Raw genomic sequence first — 13,483 nt, 5'->3', positions numbered from 1 at the left:
CTAGAATGGAGGCCCCAAATGTTCGGGGCCCCAAAGGCCTTTGCGGTTGTTAGCGTTGGGTACAAAGAAGAGAAGAGTTTTAGAATAGGGCTTTAAGTTTGTTGACAGCGTCTTGCACTTGCAGCGCCACTACGGCGTTAAAGAAAATCTATTACAAACAATAACATATACGATTTAATGATAAGAAGAGTAATTCCGACTTTCAGATTTTCGCATCTAATTGTAATTTAGAATTTACGTCGAGGCATTAAAAAAGTTGTTGGGTGTTGGCGCATGAATGTTTACCGTATTTAAGGCTTGTTTATTGTGTGCAGTGCTAGGAACAATGATGGAACGCTATCAAACTGGCAGAAGCAGACGACGTTTGTGCTTCTTCGGCCTAGTAACTGTGCCCTTATTTTGACGCTTAGGGTTGGCTGCCTGCTTCCTGTTAGAAGCCTTTTGAGGCTAGTTTCGGGGATAAATTACTTTCAGGCTCGAGTGCTAGCACCAAAATCAAAGATCGCTCTCTCGCGAATAATGCATACGTAATGTGCACGATGTTCATATACGTGCAGGAACTTTCTTTGAGTGTTATGCCGTTCACAACCATGTGTACCTGCAGGAAAAAACCCTGTTGCGGCGTGCACAGCTGAATCTGCTTCACGAGTTATTTCTGGTGCATTGACAAGATCCTCTATTTGGATTTCTGAAGAAAGTTGCTCGGCGTGAAAGGACTGCGATGTATTCAAGGTTTCGCCGGTACGCGCGAAAGGCAATACGTTTGCGTGTGTGCAGCATTATGTAGCTGCTGATTCCAACTACTCGAATGTTTGCGCTGCTCGAAGTGCATACATGTGTAATTGCGTGTACCCAATTGACTGCCGTGTGTCGAGCTTGTGCAGCTTAATAATTTAATCATCTCAGTACCACGACGACCGAAGGTAAGGCGCGTGACATATTCGCCTGAATAACGCGAGCGTCACGTACAAACGTGCGTGATCAACGCGGAGCATCTAAACTATTCTCGCCGTTTCGGCATGACGCTGTCATCACTCTATGCAGTGAAACTGGTCCTACGGCTTTATTACAAACTGTTGCGGCTGGCTCTCAAGCGCCAGCATCACAGCGGAACCTGCACTGCCTCTATAAACATAGCGTATTCAAGGACGAAAGTTACACATAGAAATGGTTTCCATCGAGGAGCGCCTTCCCCCTTTGCGCAGTTTCGAAGTCAATATGAGCCAACGAACTCGTGCGCTACTTTATTCTGCAGAGCCGGCGAAAGGGGAAAAGGCAACTTACAACAGTCAAAATTATTTGCAATTGCTAATGAACAGCTCGTCCTCACAATATGTATTTGCAGTGCCTAAAAAAAGTATGCAATGAGAAAGCTACGCACTCTCAGTTGTACAACAAGAACGCGTGTTACGTTTATAGAACGGTGTATGTGGCAGCACACAGCCTACGCACTCCATAAGCTCCAACACTTGTTGACGATAGCGCAATAAGGAAAAAAGAAAATCTCAACGAGCACCGAGAACAGCAACCGTGCATAAGATTAGCCATGCCTGAGCTCTGTACCCCGTCAACAAAGAAAAAAACTCCGTTCGTTCACGTTTGCACCTTCAGTACCCTTAAAATGAATCCCTACCATGAAACAGAACAAAACAGAGTTCTTCAATGACGCTGGTAGCCGCGAAACCTAGCCAAATATGTGAAATCCTTTGCGAATGCCTCGCCACGGCAACTCGACGGCCAACTGTCATGGTGGTGAGTGCGCCTAGACCTGGAAAAGAATTTTAAATGAGAAAAATGGCGCGAAAAATACCACGTGACGGCGCTCAACCAATTCTGAGACGGAGACCTTCTCTCCTGCCTCCTCTCATGCTCCCCGCCACAGCTGCGGTGTCAAGATAAAGGTATGTCGCTACCTTCGCTTTTATTCAGGGGGCTTAGGGATGCGCTGAGGCGAGCGCCATCTGGTGGTTCTGCAAAAAACCCAGCGGCGCGCGCGAGCAAGGCCACAGCAGCAGCGCCCGGAAAGTCTGGAGGAGGGGCATAGAAAGATTCGCTTTATAATTGCTTCCGTCCAATGCAGGCCGCAAGAGCATAGCCTTTAAGATTAGTTTATTCTTGTTACTCAGAGAGAGCTGTTGCACGCCGCCCATAGGAAACTCAACGGGCCTCTTCAATTATCCGTCCCTGACAGTCGCGAACTGCCCGAAGCGGTGCTTTCAGCCAATGAGCGTTGCTTATGAAGCGTATCGGGCAGTCCTGGACAGCCAAACACGACAGGTCGATGAGGCCCCCTTGCCACATGGCGGCCATGATGAGTTCCCATCTCCTGTATTTGCTTCAGGCGCTTCAAATGCACAAGAGCATGCACGGTCTTAGAGATCTGGCGTTTAGGGCTGTTGCCTTGAAAGCGCCGAGACAGGGAGTACGATTGGTACACTGCCTAAACCAATTACCACCGCCAAAAGTAGACAGAAAGTTGCCAAGTTGTAACACGAATTTTGGTCGCCAGGAACCTCTAAAGGTAGCACATTTGTAGAGAAGTCGCCAACTCTGGCAACTCTGCTGGATGTGGTCGCACCGGCTCGCACGACTGCCGCGTATGTCGGGCGGCCGCAGCCAATGACAGCGCCGCTAGCCGGTTCGTCATGGTGACGTGAAGATCCGGCGGAGTGGGGCGGGGCCGGCAAGAAAGTTCCTTACTGCTGCTGATTCCTTACTTCTCTACTAGTTCCTTCCTTACTGGTGATACCTTCTTTTATTCTCCCCAGTCTAGCCGCTCGTCTGTTTCGCCGCTGACGACGGCACAGAAATAGGCTACAATCTTTTTTCTGATACGAAATAATTAATAAAATAAGTGACCTGGAAAGTGTGCCTGTTATAGAACATTGCGCGAAATAGTAAATCGTTGTTGCCATTTCGTCTCGCATAGGTCAGAGCAGCTGCCGCAGCAGCAGTCTATAAGCGAAGCGGCTCGTGCCATCGGCGCGTTTTCTCATCGCCACAAATGGTGTCGGCAAAACTAATCGTATTTTCCCTTAAAGGCGACATTAGTGTGCAGACTTTCATTCCCTTGACGAATATAGGAGCTTTGCAACGAGCTGCGGACGCAATGCAAGTCTCCCAGCGATGGCCGGCTCGCCTGGCTTGCTGGTTCGCTCTTCGCTACTGTCGGTGCCGAGAAAGCCAAATGTATTGTAACTTGAGCGCGACATAATTTTGTACACGTTGTGCTGATCGATATAGGCGCTTTATACGGGCAAAATAAGGTCAAGTCGCAAGTGCCACTGGCCTTGATCGGATCCAACAGCCCCGTGAGCAAATAGCCCTGCCACGTACTAGCCATAGGCGGCTTTCAGGGGAGCCGACACTGCGGACGGCCTTGTGGAAAATTTGCCGCTGGCCTAGACGTGCTTTTATTGGTATCGTTTGTGTGAAACGAAACGTCAGTGCAGTTTATTTCCACTTTCTTTGCAAAGCTCCAAAGTATTGGGAGCCTCCACGCAGGGGTTGGGGCGGCGGAGGTATACGCTTCGTTCGCCTGTTCGTACCATGTGCCCCGAGTCGTCTTGGACTCGGATGCGTCACACGACGGATTGCGCCGAAATTGGCATCACGTGTACCAATGCGGTCCGTAGCGGCTGCATTCCACTGCGGCAATAACGTTCGTGTGCCGGACGCCGTGGAAAGCACGTTAGAGAACCGCACAACTTAAGGCGCTTCAGTGTGCAGACACTGAACGTCTCTGTAGGCCTCAATTCTTTGAATGCGCTCAACAAATATTGAGCGTTGGTCGACGAACGCAATCCACAAATCGTGTCGTACGGTCTTATGGGATATCTTCCTGTCTACCGAGGCTCCCGCTTGTGCCTCATGTCTTCTTCGTGCTCTAAGCGCTGCAGTAATTTACGTTAGCGCTAAATTTCTGCATGTCTTTTATGTCATATTGATCGATCGGCCTTGCTCGGTAGATATGAAATTTGGTTTTGAACCTCGCCGTGTCGAATGCGTAACTTAATTTGCTTTGCGTTTCCTATGTCCTGCTCGTAGCCTTTTCCGTACAGGCTAGAAGTATTGTACAAATTAAACGAAAAGGAATCAAAAAGGTACGCGCTTCTCTACACGCAGACGTACGTGCCGCTGGTGGTGAGCGCGAACACGCGCTCGATGGCAGCCAGTCTGCCCCTCGGTGTGTCCGTGCTGGAGATGAAGTGCGGCCTGGACGCCCGCGTGGTGCGCACCGTGCTGCCCATGGGCATCGTGCTGGGCCGCTCGGGCAGCGTCGCTCAACTCGCCGTGTCCGTGCTCTTCCTCACGCACATACACAGGGTACGCGGCGAGAAGAGAAACGCGGCCGCGCGCTGTCCGCGAGTTTCTCTCGTGTCGGGAGAATATAGTCGTGGCTCGTGCGTTCGAGTCCCATCTGATGGTGAGAGGATGTGCTAATATGTGAACTTTGCTCCATAATTGACGATTGTTGACAGACCCGACGTGGTCAAAACTTCACTGTAGAGCAGAGATGTCGACGACATATGCGCGCGCGCGCTCTAAATTGGCTGCAATGTTGAGCACGTTGAGGGACCCGACGCATGATGGGAACTACACTGTAGCACATGTGCGTGGTGACGATGTACGAGTACGCGTTACAGCAAAAAAAAAAAAAAAAAAGAAAGAAAAGGTAAGCGATTGCTATTAACATGACTTAATTGAAAATTACAATTCAGTGAAGTAACCAATTACTGACACACGATAGTAATTGGGCAATTACTAAAGAGTAATGAACTACCTTTAGATTACTTTCCTCCCAACTTTTAACATTGCACAGACCTAGTAAACATAACGACTTGGCCGAGCTCTTTCAATGCATCCTCTGCAGCTCTTAGCACGTTGTTCATCTTCAATAAGAACTGCTTTTCAAAAATCTTCGCCGGTCATCTCTTCTCGTTTTCTTGCAAAGGCGACAGTCAGCGTCATTAAAAGCTCGCTTGATGTGCGCGCTAGAGGGAAGGCGGCGTTGGCACGTACGAACGCACCGAGTGCAACATGGTGGTAGCTGCAGGACGATGATTGTGGGAAACAGGTAACGTAGGTACGCGCCGTCATGTCTCTGGACGCTGTGAATTCCAGACCGCGGGGAATTCGCTGTCTTTCGGCACAGCAGCTGTTTTTTCACCTGGATACATCAATTGGTTACTGAAAAATATAATAGAATTACGGTGATAGGTCTTGAGCAAGCAATGTAACTGTTAAATTACAGAACTATCAAACAATGTAATTGATTACAAGTAAATAATTGCATGTAATTCGTTACCTACGAGTCTGGCGAGTACGCACTCAAATTTCGCTACATATTGAGTTTGTTAGTGAACCCGAGATTGTCACAGCTACACTAGAGAGCGCACGTGGTCACAATGCGCGAGTAGTCACTCCAATTTCGGTACATGTTAAGCATGGTAAAAGACCTGACGCCGTCAAAATTACGCTAAAACACGCCCCAACCCCATTTAAATTATCTTTTATAATAGACAAAGGTTAAGTGTTCCTGGAAGCATCTTCTCCGGGGCAAAAGAAGCTCGCAAGGGGAACGAGCTTGAGTGCTATAAAGGAAGAATGAATTGAGCCGGCGCCACGAACTATTTTCCGCAAGAGGGGCGGAATTCCCTGAGCTGCACTGTTTGTTGCAATTTCTTAGCGAAAGAGTTCTTAAGCTAAGATGAAGGTGCAACCGAAGTGGCAGCACATTCAACTTACGGCGTCGTATGAGAGCGAAGAGGAAGTAAAGCTCGAATTAAGCGACAAGAAGTAAAACGATTGCGGCAACTGATAGCATGATCGCACATCATGCATGTGCAGGTGAGGCTATATTCTTGCGGCAAATAATCAGAGCCTATTTCGACAGCTTCCGTTTCCGGACGTCTGTTGGAGCGCCGACAAGCGCAACTGCTATCGCCCGTTCACCGCACCGCCGTCAAAAGAATGGAAGAGGAAGTGTCACGCGTTCTTCTCACATTTCTGCGAGAGACAGGACTGAGAGAGAGTATATGTATAATTTTGGGGTTTTACGTGCCAAAACCACTTTCTGATTATGAAGCACGCCGTAGTGATGTACTACGGAAATTTGAACCCCCTGGGGTTCTTTAACGTGTGCCTAAATCTAAGCACGCGGGTGTTTTGGCATTTCGCCCCCGTCTAAATGCGGCCACCATGACCGGGGATCAATCCCGCGACCTCGTGCTTAGCAGCCCAACACCACAGCCACTAAGTAACCATGGCGGGTAGAGAGAGAGTGTGTGTGTGTAGTTGCGAAGCGGAAGATGTGCTATTTTCTGCGGCCCTTTATGGAGCACGACTCCGTGCCTTAGGGAAGGGGAGGGGGATATAAGGAAGAGAGAAAAGAGAAAATGTCGAGGCGATTACGGAACCCGGTACCGTCAGGTACAGCTGTCAGTAGTAGCGAAGCGGCGCGTTCACAATTTACACGACAGCCCCGTGTCCTCTAGGAACGTGAGAGGGTACCTGAAGGCGAAGCCGTGGTGCAGGCCAGGAAACAGCAGCTGCGATGCCAAGACTGCAGGAAGTCCCAGGCCTCAGAATGACGCGTATAGCGATTCCCTTTCTTTGGAGAAAGCGGGACAGAAACAAAGTAAATGGGCGATTGCTTCGTCCTTGCCGCACGCTAAACAGGTCGGGCATGGAGCCAGGCCTTTGCTTTACTTCCCGGACAGTACTGATGGGCACATTGTGATATTTTTGGCGCAGAAAGAGACGGATCAGACGGAGAAAGTAACTACCAGGCCTGCCAGGCAAATCCCTCCTTTAGCAACAGGCACCGTTCTATAACCATGCGAATGCTGCTTCGCATTACGAAGCGAATTCGTCTCAAGACCAACAGCGTGGTAAAATTTTAGAGGAATTAGCGATGCTGTAAAACGTCATCAGCGTATGTTTATGTCCACTGCAGGATGAAGGTCTCTCCCAGCGGTCTCTAATAGCCGGTGACCTGCGCTAGCTGATTCTAAGTTGTGCCTGGGATCAACCCACGTATGGGGAGTGCTGAACGCCTGCTTCAGCTCCGCCGCTGGTCGGCCGTGAGTGCACTATCTTCGGGATCGGCGCACATATGGGAAGCGCTTAACGCCTGCTTCACTTCCGCCGCGGATCGGTACGGTATCGCACTAACTTCGGGACCGACCCACCTAAGGGGAGTGCGTCAGTGTGGTTCACCTCCGCCGCTGGTCGGCCCGTGGTTGCACTATTTTCGGGATCGGCGCACATATGGGGAGTGCTTAACGCCTGCTTCACCTCCGCCGCGGGTCGGCCCGGCACTGCACTATCTTCTGGATCGGCCCACGTACGGGGAGTGCTTCACGCCTGCTTGACCTCCGCCGTGGGTGGCCCGGCATTGCACTATCTTCGGGATCGGCCCACGTATGGGAAGTTTTGTGTCTACGCACGGACACGATCCTGGGGGAACTAGCCCTCGACAGCTTCGCTGAAATTCGCTGTCAAATTGGTTACGTCTTTGTGTTTCTTAATTAATTAATTACGACGACGAACGCTGCAGCAGTGGCACGAGCGCGTCCGGGCGTTAGCTCCGAGGGGCGCTAACTAGCCAGCTGTGGAGGAAGACTACGACGCTGGAACCAATCTTGATGATGATAGTTTTGTGTTAACACATGGACACGATCCTGGGGAAGTAGCCCTTAATAGCTTCGCTGTAAAAATGAAATGTATCGTTATAAAATACGGTCCTAGGACGCGGAAGGCACCTTGACTGGGCACGTAAAGGAGCCTTCGATTCCGCATGACTGCAACAATTTTGTCGAGGCAACGCTAAGAGAACGCATATTCTACCGAGACATCCCTTTTCAATGTGGTGCCAGCCACGCACTCCGCCGGTTGCTTTTCACTGCACCTTCAACCGAGGTGCGCCAAACTGTGTGCAAAGGGCAGGAGAGTACGGGAGTCGGCGGCTTTCGTAGAGTGCGGCGTGGGGCGGTGGCGCTAGGGTGAGCACATAGTCAACAATGTAGCGTGGGCGATTTTGCGTGTTCCCGGTTAGCCGACTGCTCGCGATAGTTTTCAATGGCTGAACAGAATCGGACACCGCCAAATTTCGGTCTCATCGGCCCAATATAAAGCTGTGTTCCAATACTCGCCTATACGATTAAGCGGACAGCGGCCGTCTTAAGTCTCGTTCCAATTCTCACGGAGACGTCAAAGTGGACAGCTTCGCGAAGACAGCATCGAAGTCAAAAACGACGCAGGCTACTTTCCGGTCCGAACATGATCGCAGCTGAGCAGGACGCTTGAAAAACCGACAGGAAGCTTGTCTGCGCGCAAGTAAACATAGACACGCTATCCTACGCCCTTAATGTAAGCTATGTCGTGTTTTAACGCGACAGCGTTAAGGAGCTCGTGTCGTAGAAATGCCGGCGTCCGCGGCGTTGGCCGTGAGCGAAAAATGGCGGAAGGCAATAAATAAATAAATAGAACTTGCGAGATGGGCTGGGTGGGAATCGAACCAGGGTCTCCGGAGTGTAAGACGGAGACGCTAACACTCAGCCATGAGCGTTAGCGTCTGAAAGCGAGACAAAAGCGCCTCTAGTGAATGCGGTGTTGCCTTGGAAACGTGCCGCAGAAAGTTTTACTCTGGTGTATATTGGTAATTATGAGCATGTAAATTACAGAAGTCGCAGTTAAACGAGTAGCGAAGTACGTTTCTGCTACATTTCTTCTGCGCTTGGCCCACACGCAGAGCCATCTCGCGGCAAACACAGAAGAGCCCCCTCCTCGCAATGTACGGCGCTGCCCCGACAGGTGGCGCACCACTCTATCGCTTCTCCCCTTCATCTCGTTTGAGCGCATTGGGGCAACACCACCTAGACAAGGCCTGAGTGCTCGGCGAGTGGCGTCACGGAGAAGAGGCCGGCGGCGCGCTCGGAGATACGGGTTGAATGAAGGGATCGCGGCTTGGTTCACCCAGCAGCAGTATGCTTCCATTGACCACTCCACACTTTTTCTTCATTCGAAACTGCGGAATGAGTAGAAGACACCTTACAAAGCATTTATTTAGAGGCACAGATACAAAACAGCTTTGTAAAGCTTGAGCAGGTATTGATGCCAGCAGTTTTTTTATAGCGTCGCGCTTTGTCGTCTTTATAATGTACGTTTTTTGTGAATTATAATAATCATTATTATTTATTATACCCCATACTTCATACCTATTCAAATAAATTGAATCCATAAAAACTTTTCTTTCCGTATTTTTGTGCTTATGGTTCTTATGGCGCGCCAATGATGCATGTAACGCACTCTATTAGCTTCACAATTGCGTATGAACAATTTTATTGGGGACACATGTACTTATTCCAATCTAGATTATGCCTAAACGAATAATTTCGCTTTCGACGCACTAATTACCTCAGTCCACTAATATACAACTCAAATAAGTTTAGAAACGGGATATAAAACATTGGTGCGGCTATTTACAGGGAAACAGCTGCCTTATTGCGCAGAGTTTCAGCTTTTCTCTTCCTTGCCTTAGCATTGGCATCCAATATATTGTCATTCATCTTGCAGCAGTAGTTCTTCAATAAAATATTCGTGCTGCACCACAAAAGGTGCCTTCACACAAATTCACATTTGTGTCCATCCTCGCAGGCGTCAAACTCTGAGGAATCATAACTGACGAGCAGTTCAAGCGTGAGGTCAGTGACTAAGCGACGTTGGTTTGGCAGATTAATAAATTCCTCTTTCGCTGATAGTTGCTTAACAACCACGTAGTTGTGTGAGACAGCCTTGACAGCAAATATGGCTGGATAGACAAATCCTCCCCTGTCAAGTTATTTCACGAGGTCGTAACGTCCATCCGTGTCTGAGACCCATCAACTCAACTCAATCAGCTCAACTGTTTGAAATGCGTCCCTGCATTTCGAACAGTTGAACTTTTTCAATGAAGCGTACACGGCATAGCCCGCCACGGAGCGTCATCTTCAGTGATGTGCAGTAAAATTAGTCGTTCCTTCTGTTCAATAGCGTGCCAGTACGTAAACCTTTTGCTTGTTATAAATTGCTTCAGGTCTTCCAGGTTTAGAATCTTATCCGATTTCTTCTCCTTGCGGAATGCTTCAGCACACGCTTCATACGCTTTTTTCAAAGCAGCAGCCTCAAGACGCATGCGCTTGGAATCAGGATCCTCCCTCGAGGTGCTTGGCTTCGAAAGATAAGGTGAACATTGAGGAAAGTTTGATGGGACTGCGCCTGGGCGAAGACGCAGGTGTGAGAGTGGTGCAGTGATCGTGTGCCCTATAAGGGCGTCGAGGCGAGAGACCTCCCGCACGATGTCGGCCTCAATGAAGTGAACTTCACAAACCTAGAAGGAATTTAAAAGTTGTTCTAAATTTTATTTAAACATTCGTGATTTAAAGGCACTTTCTGTAATTGAGCAATTAACCTTCCCGTATTTTTCAAAAATAACTATTAGAAGTTCTGAACATCATATTCTGGAGTGCCCTGGGGAATACAAGGAAGTCTGCTCGTGGTATCGCCCTAATCCAGGCACTCTGGGCTTCTTCATATTGCGGAAACTTGAAGACATGATTTTTCTGCCCCGATTTCTAATTGCTCCGGCAATTGGGCACGCAGCACTTATTAGGCATATCTTGGCATGGCACTCCACATTCGGGGCAATGAAGACTCGCGGTACACACAATCGCAAGCACAGCACAAGTGTTGAGACTACATGCACTGGTCACGTCTAGAAAAAATGTGCGTTCGGAAGCATGCAACAGCATGGCTCAGCATGCTGGGACTTGTTTAAACCCGAAGCTATTCAAGGAGCGGCAGGGCTCCTGGAACTAATCGAATTATTGTCGCCGCCGTCGTCCCCTCGGTCTTCTCCGAATAGCCGGGGGTAACCATTGTATATCTTCCGCGCTTCATTTTCAACACGTGTGCGCCACTAGTAGCTTCGCAGTGCGCTGCACGGAACCCCTATGTCGGCCTCTTCTGCGTGACGTAGTTCAGGGGGGGAAGGAACAGCTAGAAAGCCTTAAGTTCTCTAGAGGGTGTTGATTGGGGCCGTGCGGGGGCCGGTGCGAGGATGCCCCAGTACCCTTTCATTTAATAAGCTTTCTCGCTTTCTCTCCTTCCAGCTTCCAGCGTGCGTCACTCGAACCTTCCTGTTTAGGCGACGCGGCTCCTCTTTCCGCTCACAGCGCGATTCCTGGGTGCAGCGTCCGATGCGGGACGCCTCTGACATGATCGCTGCGCCGTAGCGCGCCTGGTGGGATGGATGGACGGATAAAACTTTTGCTAAGATATTTATTAGCAACGGGGGCATTATTAGCAACGCGGGCATTATTGGATCTATTTAAATGTGGTTGGGCCCCTAGACGTCCGGGAGCCCCCTGGCCGACATCTGTAGGCAAGTACGGTCCACCAGCCAGAGCTTCTCATCCGAGCAAGTGGCCCGAAGAGCGGCCTCCAACGAGGAAAAGGAAGGGTTGAGAATAGGCTCTACCGCCATGGGCGTGGGGCAGCTCCACAAACAGTGGAAAAGATCTGCCTGGGGCGCTCGGCAGGTGGTACATTGTGGGTTATGGAGGCCAGGGTAAAATAAATGTGCCAGATAGGGAGAAATAAATGCACCAGAGCAGGATTGGCCACCCTGGTGCAGTACTTGGCCACAACTTCCTATATTAACAGACCAATCAAACCCCGGCCCTCAGTCCCCAGCAGCTGCGAAGCAACTGACCACTGCGGCGGTCAGACCTGCGACGCAGCAGAGGGTGCTAATCCCTGGCTCCGGACAGGCCGCCATTGGAATATGAACCTGGCAACGTTTAACGCTAGAACGTTATCTACTGAGGCGAGTCTAGCAGTGCTATTGGATGAATTAGAGGGCAGTAAATGGGATATAATAGGGCTCAGTGAAGTTAGGAGGCCAAAAGAAGCAGTTACAGTGCTCAAAAGCGGGCACGTCCTGTGCTACCGGGGCTTAGCGGAGAGACGAGAACTAGAGTCGGATTCCTGATTAATAAGAATATAGCTGGTAACATGCAGGAATTCTATAGCATTAACGAGAGGGTGGCAGGTCTTGTTGTGGAACTTAATAAGAGGTACAAAATGAAGGTTGTGCAGGTCTACGCCCCTACATCAAGTCATGATGACCAGGAACTCGAAAGCTTCTATGAAGACGTGGAATCGGCGATGGGTAGAGTGAAAACAAAATACACTATACTGATGGGCGACTTCAACCAGGGTAGGCAAGAAGCAGGCTGGAGACAAGGCAGTGGGGGAATATGCCATAGGCACTAGGAATAGCAGGGGAGAGTTATTAGTAGAGCTTGCGGAACGGAATAATATGCGGATAATGAATACCTTCTTCCGTAGCGGAATAGTCGAAAGTGAACGTGGAGAAGGCCGAACGGCGAGACTACAAATGAAATAGACTTCATACTCTGCGCTAACCCTGGCATCATACAAGATGTGGACGTGCTCAGCAAGGTGCGCTGCAGAGACCATAAGATGGTAAGAACTCGAATTTGCCTAGACCTGAGGAGGGAACGGAAGAAACTGATACATAAGAAGCCGATCAATGAGTTATCGGTAAGAGGGAAAATAGAGGAATTCCGGATCAAGCTACAGAACAGGTATTCGGCTTTAACTCAGGAAGATGACCTTAGTGTTGAAGTTAGGAAGACAGACTTAGGGGGATAATTAAGGAGTGTGCAATAGAAGTTGGTGGTAACTCCGTTAGACAGGATGCCAGTAAGCTATCACAGGAGACGGAAGATCTGATCAAGAAGCGCCAATGTATGAAAGCCTCTAACCCTACAGCTAAAATAGAAGTGGTAGAACTTTCCAAGTTAATCAAAAAGCGTAAGACAGCTGACATAAGGAAGTATAATATGGATAGAATTGAACACGCTCTCAGGAACGGAGGAAGCCTAAAATGAGTGAAGAAGAAACAAGGAAGAGGCAAGAATTAGATATATGCGTTAAGAGACAAAGCTGGCAATATCATTACTAATATGGATGAGATAGTTCAAGTGCCTGAAGAGTTCTATGGAGGCTTATACAGTACCAGTGGCACCCACGACGATAATGGAAGAGAGAATAGTCTAGAGGAATTCGAAATCCCACAGGTAACGCCGGAAGAAGTAAAGAAAGCCTTGGGAGCTATGCAAAGGGGGAAGGCAGCTGGGGAGGATCAGGTAAAAGCAGATTTGTTGAAGGATGGTGGGCAGATTGTTCTAGAGAAACTGGCCACCCTGTATACGCTATGCCTCATGACCTCGAGCGTACCGGAATCTTGGAAGAACGCTAACATAATCATAATCCATAAGAAAGGGGACGACAAAGACTTGAAAATTATAGACCAATCAGCTTACTGTCAGTTGCCTACAAACTATTTACTAAGTTAATCGCAAATAGAATCAGGAATACCTTAGACTTCTGTCAAGCAAAGGACCAGGCAGGA

This window comes from Dermacentor andersoni, chromosome 3 (assembly GCF_023375885.2).
Source record: "Dermacentor andersoni chromosome 3, qqDerAnde1_hic_scaffold, whole genome shotgun sequence".
Taxonomy (NCBI): domain Eukaryota; kingdom Metazoa; phylum Arthropoda; class Arachnida; order Ixodida; family Ixodidae; genus Dermacentor; species Dermacentor andersoni.
The sequence above is the reverse complement of the archived record's forward strand: the minus strand, read 5'-3'. Positions refer to the sequence as shown.